Source organism: Natator depressus, chromosome 3, assembly GCF_965152275.1.
Source record: "Natator depressus isolate rNatDep1 chromosome 3, rNatDep2.hap1, whole genome shotgun sequence".
NCBI lineage: Eukaryota > Metazoa > Chordata > Testudines > Cheloniidae > Natator > Natator depressus.
Window position 1 is genome coordinate 61,881,090 of NC_134236.1, and position 17,353 is coordinate 61,898,442.

The window sequence follows — 17,353 nt, forward strand, 5'->3', positions numbered from 1 at the left end:
GAAAAGTATAGTGGGTGCTCAGCACCCACCGGCGCAGCCCTGCTGATCAGCTCCTCCCCTACCCCATCCAGCACCTCCCACCTGCCAGTGATCAGCTGTTCATCAGTGTGCAGGAGTTGGTGGAGGGAAGAGGCAGGAGCGGGGGCAGGAAAAGGCACGATAGGGGTGGGAAGAAGCGGGGTGAGGGTGGGGCCTTGGGGGAAGGGGTGGAGTGGGGGCGGGGTCTGGGTCAGAGAAGGGGTTGAGCACCCCTAGGGAAATAAGAAAGTCAGTGCCTCTGCTCCTTGGGGTAAGAGATGCCATTCAACTCTTACTTAATGCTGTGTGATAAAGGAACAAGTGTAGCCTTGAATCTTCCTAGTGCCAAGGATAATGTATCCAGCACAAAATGCTCTCAGGTTTCTGTGGCTTTGACATTGTCAGAGATTGACAGACACCAAACATACTTTCACTCATCCATATTCAGGACAAGTTCCAAGAACGTCAGAGAACATTGACAAGGTATTCAAATTCTTGAAAGAGTTTTGCTTATTCTGAGTCACTTGCAAAAAGGTCTAGTGATAAATTTGTTAATTTTGCCTGTGTAAAAATCACTCTTAGGATATGATTTTTGGATTGCAGGGCACAAAGTTTCCAGAACTGGTGATTCCTGTGCAAAAGGATATTGCCTGATTATGTTTTAGTGTATGGGATCAGGCTGTAATTTTCTTAGTGTCATGTGGATTGTTTTCAAGTTTTGGACAAATGTAAAGTCTTCTATTTGGAGGTATCATATTTTATTTAATTTAGGTTGGAGTATGAGTTTCATGGTTCCAGAAGGGGTATGCAATATTTTCTTTCAGTCCTTTGATTCCCACTTCAGGATAACATCCGCTCCTTACTTGCTCAAAGTCAAGCGTCACTTTTCTCGTTTTATATAACTGTGTCCCAGCTTATCCATTTGTAAAACTGCCATATGAGCAATATGAATCCACAGGAATACCAACTGCCATTGTTTTCCTTGTGTGACTGGGAAATTGCTCCCCACTGTAACTCACATAGGAACTTGAAATATCCGTATATGACACTTTCTCTTCTTTATTAACCAGTAGTTTTATCCCTGAAAACATAATGCAATACCAAACAAAGACAGACGCACAGCAGCCTTTCTAACTTAGATTCCGAGTTGACTATCAGCTACCCCATTTGATTTGCTATGTCTACAATAGCTATACGTTTGAAGAAGCCTCAGTCCTGATGGAGACCTTTGGGCACTACTCAAATATAAATAATTATAACAACAATAGTCTCTATAATGTTCAGGGTTCCTAATCACGCTTCCTCTTGAAGTTTTGAGCAAAGGACTTGAAGAACCAGCCGCAGCTGGCTCCTGGTGATCTTTCCAATTTGGCTAAACTACCTACAACACATTGTGTTCAGTCTCTAGTTCCTGTCTGTTAGAAGTGACAGTGTCCATGTCTGCATGGGATAAGCTGTATGAACCCCGCATCAATGATGAAGGGGTTAAAAAGCTGCTATGCGGAAGGCTGGCCCCACCCCTCTAGCCCTGCCAATCATTATCGGGGTGAAATAAGGGCTTAAAAGCAAGAAGTTCCAGACAATTGGTGAGCAGCTCTGTGGGGAGAGCAGATAGTGGTTCTATAGCTCCCAAGACAGACTCCTGGAAGCCTTCAGGGGAACAGCCCTCAGGAAGGCCATTCACTGATCCCCATGCGCCTATAAGGAGACAACAGACTCCAATATACCAGCCAGGTAGGATAGGTTTGGCAATCCCCAATGAGAGCTTTAGGTGGTTGGTACTGCTACCCTCTAACCCTTTTGGTGTTAGAGAATCTGGGACTGTACTAAAGGGACTAGGGGAGTGGGAGCAAGGAGCCCCACCTCCTTCAAAGACAGACTATTTCACCCAATTTTGTATCACAGAGACTCCTGCTTAGGCAATCAGGGGGTGCCCTACAGATTTCTCAGTGCCTAGACAGTAGGAGGTGCCTGTCAGCAGCCCGAGAAGTGTGACATTATAGAGAACACTAAATCTCAAATGGAGACCTGCTGAATTTCTTCTCTTCTTTCTGGGATGAGTTGCAAATATCTCTTGTTCCTCCTGAATGTGCTGTGCTACTCTTGACGGTACTGGACATAGGAGGCTGGTATTCAGCTTCCACAGTGGCAGGTTTTGCAACAGTTAATGGCTCTTTATGTTGGTTTCATGACAAAACTCTCAACTGACTGTAGTTGCTAGAATGTTTTTCACAGCCTCTGGTTACCAAATAGACACATTGGCTTGTACATTTAGAGACATGGCCTTGCATAAGGATAGTTTGCTGTATTTATGAGGAGATGAGTATTCTATTTTCATACAGTAACTTTCTACTTGATACTCGAGGGCTACTTTTATCTAGAAAAAATGTTTGGAGAATTCCAATATAATTAAGCCACCTACTTAAAATGCTGTCTGGCATTCCAGATTTTTAATATTGTGCCTTCTGATTTGGTGTAAATGAGATTTGAATGTTGGTTTTAAGTTTTCTGGTTTACATGAGCTTCAGTTTCCTTAGGCTTTTGCAATTTTCTTGCAACAGCAACTTTAAAAAGGTGTCTTGACAGTGCATTAGCACCTACCAAGCTCCTTGACAGGCTACAATGTCTTTCAAAATGTTTCAGACTTTTTGCATACCCATACTGCATTAAAGCACTCCTCTTCAATTTGAATGTTTTGTTTGTTACTAAAACACCAATGTCCAGAGATGGATTGTAGATGCCTTCAGATTACCATTGTGACTTGGCAGTGTTCCTTTAATCAAATAACTGGCACCTATACTTACAGCAACTGGTTTACTGGCATTGAAGACAAGCACAGGAGTAGTCTGTTGGATGCCTGTTCTTGTTATGTGATCCAACGCCACATACTTTCTTTATTTTTTAAGATATTCAGGCAAAGGATGTAATACGTCTGACAGTTTAAGCATATAGCTGTCTAGATAGCAAATCACTTCATAATACAAAGATACTTTTCACTTCTGGAATGGATACAAGAGAATGAATTTCTTGCATGGCTTTTACCTACTCTGGATTCAGGCTTATGAACTGCTCTTTTATATGGTGCTTCAGTAAATCTAGTAGTTTTTGGCACAGCGAGCACTTGACTCTTTATTCAGCTTTATTGTTTCCACCATGCTAGACAAATTTATTTTGACCATATTCTCTTTCCATATAGTGCCATCATTCACACCAAAGACTTCCCCGTCCCCCACATCGTGCAGCAGACAGGTCCTCCAGCAATACTATAGGATGTCTGTGGAAGTAGAATCATCTAAACAAAGTTATTGAAAGTAGGAAACTTGGCATCATCTTGGGTGAAAAGGAATCTGCCAATAAGCACTTGCAGCATCTAAAAGGGAACATACTTGGTGTGCCTACTGGTACTCATTTTGGAAGAAAGTCATCCATTTTAGGTAGGGTGTCTTCCTCTGTCTGGACTACTGTCTTCGTCTGGTTTTGGTTCAGCACATATATGAATTGTTCCATTGTTCTCAGACACTGTAATCATATGTGCAAGATACTCAATGGACTCTGCAATTTCTTTTATAAACCCACTTAACCATCTGCTTAAATTCCTTTTTTACATTACAGAGCATTGTAATTAAAATCCCCCTTTTTTGAGGGGTGTTAGCATTTTAAATCTCAGAACTACACAGGGATTGGAAAGTAGTGCTGAACCACTAATGGCTAAAGGGTGGTTCCAGGTCAAGTAAAGTGTTTGCATAAGTCTTATGCAGGCAGACTCTCACAGAATCATAGACATGTAGGGCTGGAAGGGACCTGGTGAGGTCATCTAGTCCAGGCCCTTGTGCTGAGGTGGGACCAGGTTAACCTAGACCATCCCTGACAGGTTGTGGCCAACCTGTCCTTAAAAACCTCCAATGATGGGGATTCCATAACCTCCCATGGAAGCCTATTCCAGTGCTTAACTACCTGTACATTTAGAAAGCTTTTCCTAATATCTAACCTAAGTTTTCCTTGCTGCAGATTAAGTCCATTACTTCTTGTCCTATATTCAGTCCACATGGAGAATACTTGATCACTGTCCATTTTAACACAGCTCATAACATATTTGAAGACCCTTATCAGGTCCTGCCTCAATCTTCTTTTCTCAAGACTAAACATGCCCGGGTTTCTTTTTTAACCTTTCCTCATAGGTCAGCTTTTCTAAACCTTTTATAATTTTTATTGCTCTTCTCTGGACACTCTCCAATTAATCACATCTTTCCTAAAATGTGGCACCCAGAACTGGACACAATACTCCAGCTGAGGCCTCCCCAGTGCCATTTACAGAGGGACAGTTGTCTTCTGTGTCTGACATAAGACACTTCTGTTAAACCGAGAAAAGGCAATAGCCTTCTTCACAACTGCATCATATTGTTGACTCATATTCAGGTTGTGATCCACTATAACCCCCAGATCTTTTCAGTAGTACTACCACCTACCGAATTATTTGTCATTTTGTAGTTGTGCATTTGATTTGTCCTTCCAAAGTGTAGTCCCTTTGCACTTGGCTTTATTGAATTTCATTTTGTCGATTTCTGACCAATTCACTAATTTGTCAAAGTTGCTTTGAATTCTAATCCTGTCTTCCAAAGTAGCTTGGTGGCATCTGCACATTTTATAAGAATACTGTCCACTGTATTATCCAAGTCATTACAGAAATTACTAGAAATAGCCTGCTTTTCTGTCAGAACTTTCAGAATCACACTATCATCAGGTGAGTGCTTATTGTCACATTTGATCAGTCCAACAAGGAAAGGATATTGCTTTCATTTCTATGCCCTCGGTGCAAGCATATTTTCCTGACAGTGAGCTGCATGGTGACTAGATATGTTAATTGATTGTGGAGAATGTTTTAGAGATGAGTGGAATATTTTCAGAGATGGGTGGAAACCTGCTATTACCCCACTGCAAGATGAGGTGCTGATGCTGTGTTTTAAGTGCAAGTTGATTATGCAAGGGTGCAAAGGAAGGTTGGGCTACGGGTCATTATTTAGCAGCTAGCTCAGTTCTAGTATAGTGTTCTGCCATTTGGGAGATTTAGGTTTGGAAATTACTTCAGGAATTTAGCTCTATGTGCTCATGAGGAGGGGGCAAAAAAGTGAAAATGAGCTCTCAGTGGGTAGTGAAATGTTTATATCGGTCTTTTTCTGAGTCGTGACATGTTCAAGGAGTGGCACTGAAGAAACTGTCTTTCCCTTCCTTCTGGGTGGACTGATACAGTATATTAGTTTGCTGAAAGGGTTATTTCAAAAGAGATAAAGGAGTTAGGAAAGAAGATTAAGGAATAAAGCCTTAGGGCTCTACTGTACCTGGAAGAGAGGCATTGCAGAGTTTTCTTAAGATTTCTGGTAGGTGATTATTTTTTGGTTCAGGGTTGAGTATGTATGGATGTCAAACATCCAGGGATCCACCACCAAAAACTGAAAAGAATTAAAGGCATATGTTTTGTCCCTGTGATGTGGTGAACCCCTCAACCTATGCATTGGCACAGGACAGGAAAAGTTTAGTTATCTGTCCTGGAGGCAGGAGCTGAAATTAGCCCTTCCTAAGAACACCATGAGCAATGTCAACCCTGGAAGAAATAAAAAGGGCTTCCAAGCTGGGTGACCCTGACAAGAGGATCTTGGATCTAAGGCAGAGAAGATGGAGCAGGTGGGCTGAGCGCCCCTGAGGCAAGAGCCATAGGAGCTATCAGAGCTGAGTAGAAGACCTGGCCTGAACTTTGTTCTGTCCCATTGTTCGTTTCTTTATCAAAAAAGGTTAAACTGGAGGAAGCTGGTGAGTTTGGAGCATATGCAGGACATGTGAACTGAAGCAAAAGTCACCTGCTCACAGGCCTTCATTCACTTTAATGGTGACCAAGACACTTCAAGCAATAACTTACATTTTCTAATATTTGAGAGTAGTGACACAGCTAGCCATCAGAAAGATGTGAAGAAAGCCAGTTTGATTGCTAACGGATTTTATACCACAGCTCCATAGTTAAGGTTAAAATTAGCTTCCCCGTGTAAGACAAGTTTTCAATCCACACATCCCTGAGGTATCCAAGAAGAAACTAACCTTCTGGAGCTTTCTTATGCCACATATCATCCAGGGTAATGTTTTTCTGGGAAATTTTGGTAAAAATCAGAAGAGGAATTTTAAAAGTTTTCCATATTTACCTGAAATTCACTAATTTGTGAAGGTTTGGGGGCTCATACTACCTCCAAAATGCCTTGGCCAAAAAACTCATTTGTTTTGTTGTGTTGGCCTTGTTGAGGAGAATTGCTTTGTATGGTTTGTATGGTTTTCTGGTGGTGGTAGGGAGATCTGGAAAGGTCACAAAGATATAATAATAAAAACAGCTTTTAGTAATCTGACCTAAGGTAGGTAAGGAAAGATTTAACTGGATGTTTTCTTAATAATAATGATGAATGCTCCGTGTCTGTCGCAGAGGTCACAGAAGTCACAGATTCCATGACTTTCTGTGACTTCTACAGCGGCTGGTGTGGCTGGCTCTGGGGACCAGTAGCACCGGCTGCTGCTGGGGCAGTTTGGGTGTGGGAGAGGGCTCAGGGCTGGGGGTTGGGGTCTGGGGCGGCGCTTACCTCAGGGGGGGCTCCCCAAAAGCAGCTGGCATATCCCTCTAGCTCCTAGGTGGAGGGGCCAGGGGGCTCTGCGCGCTGCCCCTGCCTGAAGGCACTGCTCCTGCAGCTCCCATTGGCTGTGGTTCCCGGCCCATGAGAGCTGTGCAGCCAATGGGAGCTGCACAGCTGGAGCTCGTGGCGGGGGCGCAGGTCCCCCTGCCCTTCTCTCCCCCAGGAGCTGCAGGGACACATGGAGCCAGATAGGGAGCCTGCTAGCCCTGCCAACCCTCTCCCCCAAGCAGGGGTCCCGGGCCATCCCCTCTCCCCCCACAGCACCTGCAGTGCTCCCGGACCACCCCCCTAGAGCAACCCTGGCCCAAGTTTTAGTCAGAAGTATAGTACAAGTCATGGACAGGTCACGGGCTGTGAAATTTTGTTTACTGCCTGTGACCTGTCCATGACTTTTACTAAAAATACCTATGACTGAAACGTAGTCTTAATAATAATAATATGTAACTCTGTGTAAGAGCTTTTCATCTTTAGATTTCAAAGTGCTTTACAAAGGAGGTCGGTATCATTAGCCCCATTTTACAGATTGGGAAACTGAGGCACTGTGAGGCGCAGTGACTGGCCCAAATTTCAATCAGCAAACCAGTGGCAGAGATGTAAATTGGACACAGAACTTCTGAGGCCTAGTTCATTGCCATGTCCACTAGGCCAAACTGCCTCCACTACAGTGTGGTTATAAATGTGTTAATTATATAAACACATTTTCTATGTAAGGGATCAATTTTTAATAATCTTCTAATCATTTCCTATTTTCATCTTTGTGTATATTTGCGAATTTTATGGGGAAATATTAGGTTTGGGTGGACACAGTAAATTGCGATGGATTATATGGTAATGGTTTGATTTGTTTATTTCCAGGAATGGTAATGTTTTTGTTCATTCGTTTATTTGTTTTGGGGGTTTTTTTGGTTTAAAATGTTTTTAAAACAGTACAATACTTAGCTGGTCGGTATTAGCTGAACTCCAGTGAAACATGTTTCAACCAGTTAAAGTGTTTTCTTTGCTAATTCTTACCAAGTAATTAAGGATAATCAAGTGCAAGGAAAGTTTAACTGGGGGAGGGGGGAAGGGAACTATTGACTGAAAGCAAAGATGGAAATAGCTTACTACGTATATTGCATAAAATTGTTTGCAGCCTAAATTAAGGTCAGCGACAGCTACAGTAACAATGGGAGGCAAAACATTTATTCAGAAAGGGGCTAGTTGTTTTATGAAGATGGACAGTAAAATTGTTGGCCTTATTAGATAAAGAAGTTTACAGAATGCTGAAATGTGTAAATTAAACCTAAAAAAAATAATTGAAATGTCATATCTTTGCAACTTGTTAATGAACAAATATTCGTTATACATCATGACTTTCTGTGCCAGTGTCGCTAATCCTAGGGAGCAAAGGGAAAATAGAAATATCTCTTTTTGGGTACTTAGTATCCTTGGGACATTGAAAAGTAGATTATCCCATAAAGAAGGGTTCTCACATTCTGTGAACTCCTTCAGGGAACGTTGGGAACTCTTTTGCTACAGTACTACCCAGTGTTTTGTAGTCATTCAGAGGATTATTGACTGAGATTGCTAGTAAGACTGAATAATAGAGGAATAACTAACAACTTAGAATTAAATAAAATAGTTTAAATTAAACTATATAAAGGTTTTTAGCAGAATATGTTACAGATGCAAGTCTGACAGTATAGCAAACTGATTTACAAGGTGACATATTTTTTTATATATTGTGGGAGGCAACATTGTTCAAGTTAACAGAAAGAGCCAATTATGCAAATAATTAATCGCTGTAGTGTGCTACCCATATACAAAAATGAGAAAGATTTGTTTGGAAACATAAAAGTAAATGTAAGATGTTCAAATGATCAGATATTCAAACTGACCTAAACATAGCCTCAGTAAATGTATTCATAGATTTGATTCCATAAACTCTGAACTGCATACTTGCCCTACACAGGCAACTAGTGTTCCTGAAGTTGGAGGCTACTTGCATGAGATCCTTATCTGTAGAATTAGTTGCATAGTCAGATTTCTATTACCTGATTTTCATGAAAAAAATGCAATTTGCATGCTATACGCATCTTTAAAAAAAATGGACAAAACATTTTACAGGCAGCTGTTAAAATTCAGGTCAAAATGTTAGCGAAAAGAAAATTAGCATCTACAGTTTTTGAATATGCACAGTTTTGTGCAGCTTCTGTATTCCAAGTGTCTCCATAGGGTAGGTAGTCATTCAAAAATGGGATCGATGATTTTCATCAATAAATACCCTGCGCAAAATTCTAAGAGGTGAAATCTCCTTGTCTACTAGCTTTCAATTAATTTGCAAACGGTACTGAGCAGCGCCCAGAGCCTCCAGTCAGGACTGAAAGACTCTTGTGCTTTACAAACATAAAACAGAGCCCTAAGGAACTGACCGTCTAAATAGAGACAATACATGATTGGTGGGCATAGAATACGTCATGGGGGAGAAGGATAGGTGACAGTAATAGTAAGGTGCTGTTCTGGAATTATGTTTGAGTTACTGTTATCTAATCATGAGGAATGACCCCGAAGGGCCAGCTGATCAGAAGAGCTCAACTCCCAGTTAGGCATCTAAATAACTGGCCAAATTTTCAGAAGAGCTCATGTTGGGTGCTGAGATCTTTTTGAAAATATGGCCATAAGTGTCACGGGGGGAGCCGTTGGGTACACAGGACTCCTGAAAATCTGGCTCTTATTTAGGTGCCTAAATGGGAGTTAAGGTCTCTGGAAGAGCTAGCTTAAATGTGTCATTAGCAATAATATTGCGAGGCAGTGGAACATTCAATCGCCACATCTGTATACCTAGATGATACCAGGCATATTGTGTTCCAGATGAGGCAATTACTTACATTATCAAAGACAAGGCGGGTGAGGTAATATCTTTTACTGGGCCAACTTCTGTTGGTGAAACTGGAAGGTACAAGCTTTTGAGTTGCACAGAGCTCTTCTTCTGGTCTGGGAAAGGAAGCACAGTATCTGAGCTAAATACAAATTGGAACAGATTGTTAAGCAGAAGGGGTAATGCAGATTGGAGGTGGTCACTTGAAATGAATTGGGCAAGTGAGGGTTAGATTGTCGTCCACAAAGTGAAGTGAGCAATTAAGAGTAGCAGGCAATGTGGTATGTTACAAATTGTTGTAATGAGCCATAAAACCAATATTCTGATTAAGGTGACAGATCTGAGGAACTGTCGCAGATTGAGGTGTCATTAGAGGAGGTTTTGGAACAAAGTGATAAACTAAACAGTAATAAGTCACCAGGACCAGATGGTATTCACCCAAGAGTTCTGAAGGAACTCCAATATGAAATTGTAGAACGACTAAGTATGGTATGTAATCTATCACTTAAATCAGCCTCTGTACCAGACACCACAATAGAGGCTCAATTTAAATGTATACCCCAAATTAAAAAACGTAGTAAGAGAACCAAAAATGTGCCATTGTGGCTAAATAACAAAGTAAAAGAAGCAGTGAGAGACAAAAAGGCATCCTTTAAAAAGTGGAAGTTAAATCCTAGTGTGGAACATAGAAAGGAGCATAAACCCTGGCAAATGAAGTGTAAAAATATAATTAGGAAGGCCAAAAAAGAATTTGAAGAACAGTTCGCCAAAGACTCAAAAAGTAACAGGATTTTTTTTTAAGTACATCAGAAGCAGAAAGCTTGCTAAACAACCAGTGGGGCCACTGGACGGTCGAGATGCTAAAGAAGCACTAAAGGACAATAAGGCCATTGTAGAGAGACTAAATGAATTATTTGCATTGGTCTTCACAGCTGAGTATGGGAGGGAGATTCCCAAATCTGAGCCATTCTTTTTAGGTGACAAATCTGAGGAACTGTTGCAGATTGAGGTGTCATTAGAGGAGGTTTTGGAACAAAGTGATAAACTAAAGAGTAATAAATCTCCAGGACCAGATGGTATTCACTCAAGTGTTCTGAATGAACTCAAATGTGAAATTGCAGAACTACTAACTGTGGCATGTCATTTAAATCGGCTTCTGTACCAGATGATTGGAGAATAGCTAATATGAAGCCAATTTTTAAAAAGGGCTCCAGAGGTGATCCAGGCAGTTGCAGGCCAGTAAGCCCAACTTCAGTACCAGACAAATTGGTTGAAACTATAGCAAAGAAGAGAATTATCAGACACATAGATGAACACGATTTGTTGGGGAAAAGTCAACACAGCTTTTGTCAAGGGAAGTCACGCCTCACCAATCTATTAGAATTCTTCAAGCTGGTCAACAAACATGTAGTTAAAAGACAGGAAACAACAGGTAGGCAGAAATGGCCAGTTTTCAGAATAGAGAAAGGTAAATAGTGGTGTCTCGCAGGAATCTGTACTGGGACCAGTGCTGTTCAACATATTCATAAATGATCTGGGAAAAGGGGTAAATAGTGAGGTGGTGAAATTTGCAGACAATACAAAATTACTCAAGATAGTTGAGTCAAAAGCAGACTGTGAAGAGCTACAAAAGGATCTCACAAAACTGGGCAACAAAGTAGCAGATGAAATTCAATGTTGATAAATGCAAATTAATGCACATTGGAAAACAGAATCCCAACTATACATACAGAATGATGGGGTCCCAATTAGTTATTACCACTCAAGAAAGAGATCTTGGAGTAATCCTGGATAGCTGTTCTAAAACATCCGCTCAATGTGCAGTAGCAATCAAAAAAATAGCTAGCAGAATGTTAGGAACAATTAGGAAAGGGATAGATAATAAGACAGGAAATATCATAATGTCACTATATAAATCCATGGTGTACCCACACCTTAAATACTGTGTCCATTTCTGCTCACCCCATCTCAGAAAATATATATTAGAATTGGAAAAGGCAATAAAAATGATAAGGGATATGAAACTGCTTCCATATGAGGAGAGATTACAAAAACTGGGACTTATCAGCTTGGAAAAGAGGCGAGTAAGGGGAGATCTGAAAGAAATCCATAAAATGGTGAATGGTACAGAGAAAGTGAATAAGGAAGTGTTATTTACTCCTTCTCATACCACAAGAACGAGGGATCACGCAATGAAATTAATAGGAAGCAAGTTTAAAACAAACGTAAGAAAGTACTTCTTCACACAACACACAGACAACCTGTGGAATTCATTGCCAGGGGATGTTGTGAAGCAAAAAGTGTCACTGGGTTCAAAATAATTAGGTAAGTTCATGGAGGATAGGTCAATCAGTGGCTGTGAGCCAATATGATCAGAGCTGCAACCCCATGCCCTGGGTATCCATAGTTTCTGACTGCCAGGAGATGGGAGTGGATGACAGGGGATGGATTATTCCATGATTGCCTGTTCTGTTCATGCCTGCTGAAGCACCTGGCATTGCCCACTGTCGGAAGACAGGATATGGGGCTAGATGGATTATTGATCTGATCTACTATGACTAGAGCCCTACGAAATTCACAGACGTGAAAAACGCATCATGGACCATGAAATCTGGTCTCCCCCATGAAATCTGGTCTTTTGCGTACTTTCACCATATACTATACAGATTTCACCAGAGTTTCTCAAACTGACCCAAAAGAGGATTATGGGGGGTTTTAAGGGTGGCAACAGCAAACCATTCCACACTTACTTCTGCACTGCCGCCTACAGATCTGGGCAGCCAGAGAGTGGTGTCTGCTTGCTGAGGACCCAGCTCTGAAGGCAGCAGTGCAGAAATAAGGGTGGCAATACCATACTAGGCTATCCTTACTTCTGCGCTGCTGCTGGCGGTGGTGCTGCCTTCAGAGCTGTGCTCCGGCCAGCGGCCACCACACTTTGGTCACCCAGCTCTGAAGGCAGTGCCGCCACCAGCAGTAGAGCTGGCGTAAGGGTGGCAATACTATGACCCCCCCCCAATAACCTTGTGACCCCCCCACAGGACCCCTGTAGTTACAACACCATGAAATTTCAGATTTAAATATCTGAAATCATGAAATTTACAATTTTTTAAATCCTATGACTGTGGAATGGACTGGACTATGAATTTGGTAAAAAGAAAAGGAGTACTTGTGGCACCTTAGAGACTTAAGCTTATGCTCAAATAAATTGGTTAGTCTCTAAGGTGCCACAAGTACTCCTTTTCTTTTTGTCTTTTATCATTTTTCTATGTGAGTTCATTCAAGAGCATAATAATTGTGTGGTTTCACCCACATAATTATTATTGGGGCATTTGACGCACTGGATGAGGTACACCATATGTTGTGTTAAGCATGTGTAGGACCCATGAATCTTGAAAGATGTGTTGTGTAGACCATTTATCATCACAGCAGTGAAGAACTGTCTGCCAGTTTTGCATCTGTTGTTCTGGCAGGCTCTGGTGCCATTTTGAATTGGTGTGTGCTGGTCTGTGTGCAGAGGTGATGTGTGTGTGGGGGGGGGCAGGCAGTGTCACGTGCTCCGCCCCCCCCCAGATTTCTGCCAGGGTTTGCTGGCCCCTCTTGGTCACATGTTGTGACCGTACCCTCTCCCTGCACAGCAGCTGCCAGAGCCGGTGAGCTGTGAGCTGCGCCCTGAGGGGAGAGGAAAGAGCAACAGCTGGGAGCTACAGGGAGGAGCCACTGCTTTCCGAGAGGAGAGACTGAGGGTAAGGGCGGGACCTGTATGGAGGGCACCATGACTCAAGCTGTTCCAGGGGAAGAGAAATCTTTAAATTATGCCCTTCTAATATCAGTCTGTCTGTGGGGAGCTTGCTTCTGACGACAAGCCTGGCAATCTTGGGGTGTTATTTTTAGCTCAGGTACTGTGCTTCTTTCCCCAGACCAGAAGAAGAGCTCTGTGAAGCTCAACAACATGTCCCTTCCACCAAGAGAAGTTGGTCCAATAAAATATATCACCTCACACACCTTGTCTTTCTCACATCCTGGGACCAAAACAGCTACAACAATGCTGCAAACATATATTGTCAAAAGTAAATATCTGAGCTCGTCAGTTTATTTATAGATCTCCCATGACCTCCTGTTTGCTGACGTTCCTGAGGTTGGCCAGCTTTTTATTTTGGTAATGCCAAGGGTGCTGATTTGTTTTATAGTGCTACCTCAGGATCCTAATCACTGAAGCACTTTACAAACATGAAGTAAAAGATGGCCCTGCCCTGAAGAGTTAAAGTATTGTGTTAAACTTGACCTGAACAAGTGGGTTTGCATGGGATGCAATCAAATTCTGGATATATGTTCCTGGAAACTCTGATATCAGATTGCAAGGTGCACCACCAAACTGATTACCATCATACAAACCTGTTCTTGGGAAGAAAAAAATTATTTTCTTTTAAAAATTAAAAGAGGATCATAATGGGGAATGGATTTCAGGAGGAGGGAAGTCAGAGCCCAAAAGCAAACATCAAGTCTTAAATATTTTTTTAATAATTAAAACTCTTTAAATACATCATAAGTGGGCTGGTGACAACAGTGATATCTGTTGTAGTCCTTTAATTTCTGATTTAATTTCTCATGTCTCTATAAGCAAACACTGCTGTCAGTGAGACCAACATGAGAATAACATCAGGAGGAATCTAAAATAATACAGTCCCTTTCATCGACTGCAATGAAATGTTTATTATATGTCTCAACCAATGTGTGTAACTGCTTCCATCCGTCTGTCACTGGGGAAATGGATTCACAATTAGACAGTTCGGTGAAAATACTACTTCAACGTCTAGGTGACAGTGTTTCTCAGTAAATTATTCTTCTCTAAATTTGGAAAACTTGTGCACATAGTGTGACAGTAACCTGGATTCAGATATAGGATTAACAGATTTATATTATAAGTTTATGAAACTGTCTGATATTAAAATATATCTGGTATATCTTATCCATGCCCAGCTCCCTAGCAAGCACGCAAAAACTTTAATGGTTTCTTTCCATGTTAAACTACCATAGTCTTTTCTGGCCACAAAAGGCTGTGGTATATAATGGATCAGTGGGTGGATTTTTTTTTATTTATTTTTTTTGGCCCATTTTTAGTTTCAGTCCTGGATCCAAAAAAGTTGAAATCATTGGCTTAGGGTCCACAATGTAACCCAAGTTAAGTGATATCTTTGAAATGCCCGTAGGTGGTCTTGCAGATAAATATCTCTGTTTGCAGGTATTGTAGTTATGCAAGGGTCAGTCTTGTAAGGACTGACCCTTGCATAACAAATCCATCAGACCCCTACAGTAACAAATCCATCAGAACCTCACTGCAGTTTCAAGTCATAACAATATCCCAGATGAAATTATGGGCTGAACTGTAGTTTGTTAAAATGAATCAAATAGTTTAAAGTTAAAAATAATAAAAGTATGAGGTGGAAAAGAGAGAACAATTTGGAAACATAATAAAGTGTCAGTTCTTGTGCAACTTTTTCAATGAGTTGGTAAGTATAGTAATGCCCAGTTAAGGTCACCCAAATAACCTTAACTCTGCTCATGTTGTACTGCAGTGAGAACAATGAGAAACTTTGAGATGAGTTAATCCATTTATGGCGTACAAGTTCCATATCAGCAGCAACTCCAAGAAAAAATAATCTTGTCTACACAGAACTAGATAGTGATACCCTTACTCACACTGCTATACCTTGATTCTTGAATACACCCACTAAAATCAGTGAGACTATATGAGGAGAAAGGTATTACTCAGTGTAGTATCATAGTCTGGCCCATTGTGGTTGTGAAGACACCAACCTTCTTGATGTTCATACATTCCACAGAAGATGACATACTTTGCTAGTTCATTACTCGAAAAAAATCACAACTAAAAAATCATTCCTCATTTTTCACGTGCTGCCACTGACAAAGATAATTATTAGACATGAAGGTGGTAAGTTCAGAGATACAAACCTCCTAAGCTAAAATCATAGGATTTTGCAATTGACATAGAAGGAGAAATGTAGTAGTGAGTGTAGTGACTAAGTATCATATTTGTTATATGAGACGTGCATTTAAACTAGGTTTAAATCTAATGCCATGTGGTTCATATTTTGGATACTGCACCTTCAAAGTCTAGGAGTCCAAGGTTTTCTCTAACATGTAAGTTGCTTACAGCATTATACTTCATGAAGACCTTAGAAAAGGCCCTTGATCTCAAAATAAATGTAAGAAAATTGGCCCAGATCCATTCTTTAGTATGAACTCAGATAACTGGCTGGGGATGCGTGCTCCCACAGACTGCATAACAGTGTAGGAGCTAATCTGCAGCTTTGACTGCAAGCATTAGGCTGGGATAGTCCTGAAGCCCTAATGCATCCCCTCCATGAAAGGAGAAAGAGGAAAATCTGTATATTCTGACCCCACCTTGTCGTGATAGCTCCAGGCCACCTCCACCCTGCCCAAATATATTTTTGTCTGGCATAGGACCACCAATAAGAATTTTGAAGTGGACTGATGTTTTTACAGACAGAGAGATGGGGTAGGAGTAAAAATCAGGCTTAGAACCAAAAGCAAAGTATGAACTTGAGGAAACTGCTGTGTTTTAGTAATGGCAAAAGACAATATTGGCATGGAGATTGGTGACTTGTGTGGGTATAGGGGTTCAAACCAATCTGTCAGATCTTACTTATCTTTTATAAACTTTACATCTCACCTCCGTGTTAATAACAGATCTGAAATGCCTTCAACATGCCCACAGGGCATTTTGAAACTGCTGTTTTGGCAATATTCAACTTCCAAAAGGTGACCTGTGCCTGCAAGATACAAAAAGGCTGCTGCAGTTCCATAATCCATTAAAAATGCAGAATGTCACCTGTTCAATAATGCAGAACAGATCGTTTATTAAACATTTAAATCTGTAATTATTAATAAAATACGTGGCAGTCTTTTTTAACCAATAGGGGAAGTAGTGCACCTTACCTAAACAGTCTCAGCAGTTCATTGGAATTTACTTCTGAAGTTTCACACAGTTCATGTGTTACAAAGCAAAACAGAAGTGATAAAAGATAGTTTGAGGATGTTTTTGTGGTTCTTTGTTGGTAACACTAGGGGGGTAAATGGGGTCCTCTGGGAAGGGTCCTCTGGGAAGGACACATTCCTGATTGGGATCTAACAAGGTAATATGGCTGGAGTCGACCTTGGCTCACTAAATGGAAATGGCCTCAATACTCCAGTTAAGACACAACAGGTTAGATTGTCTACTGTAGTCCAGCCTGTTTGTACCATTTGGGCAGCATAAAGGGTCCAGAAAGGACATAGATCTCATTATCTGAATATTCTCCCAATGGTGGGTAGTTTGTTCTGGTTTATGGCTAACACACCACAACCACTGCCTAGGGGGAGGCTGTGTGTGTCTGGAGCATTACTGCATTCCAGCTACTCTTGGCTAATATAATGACCTCTGGAGGGGGTAGGGCCCTGAGGGCGTTCTAAACTATGGCCAGGGCCAGTGTAGTACAAAGCCCCAAAATCAGAGAGCCACAACTAGCTTCTCAGTAGCCATTCCCTTTAGCTGAGTTAGTAGATTCTGGGTGTAGCTAGTATCTAACCCAAGATTTTTAGATTAGCTCAAAAAGAGAAGAAAAGGGATAGCCTGTTTTCAAGAAACCCTCAGAACAGTGGAGGAACTTTACAAACTTTTGAAAGATTGGAGCAAAATGAAAGCATTTGTGATCTTAATTCATAAAAATACATCCTGATTCTCTTCCTGAGTTCCCTAGTCTAAGAGAGCCATCAGTGAACCTCTTAGGTAGTG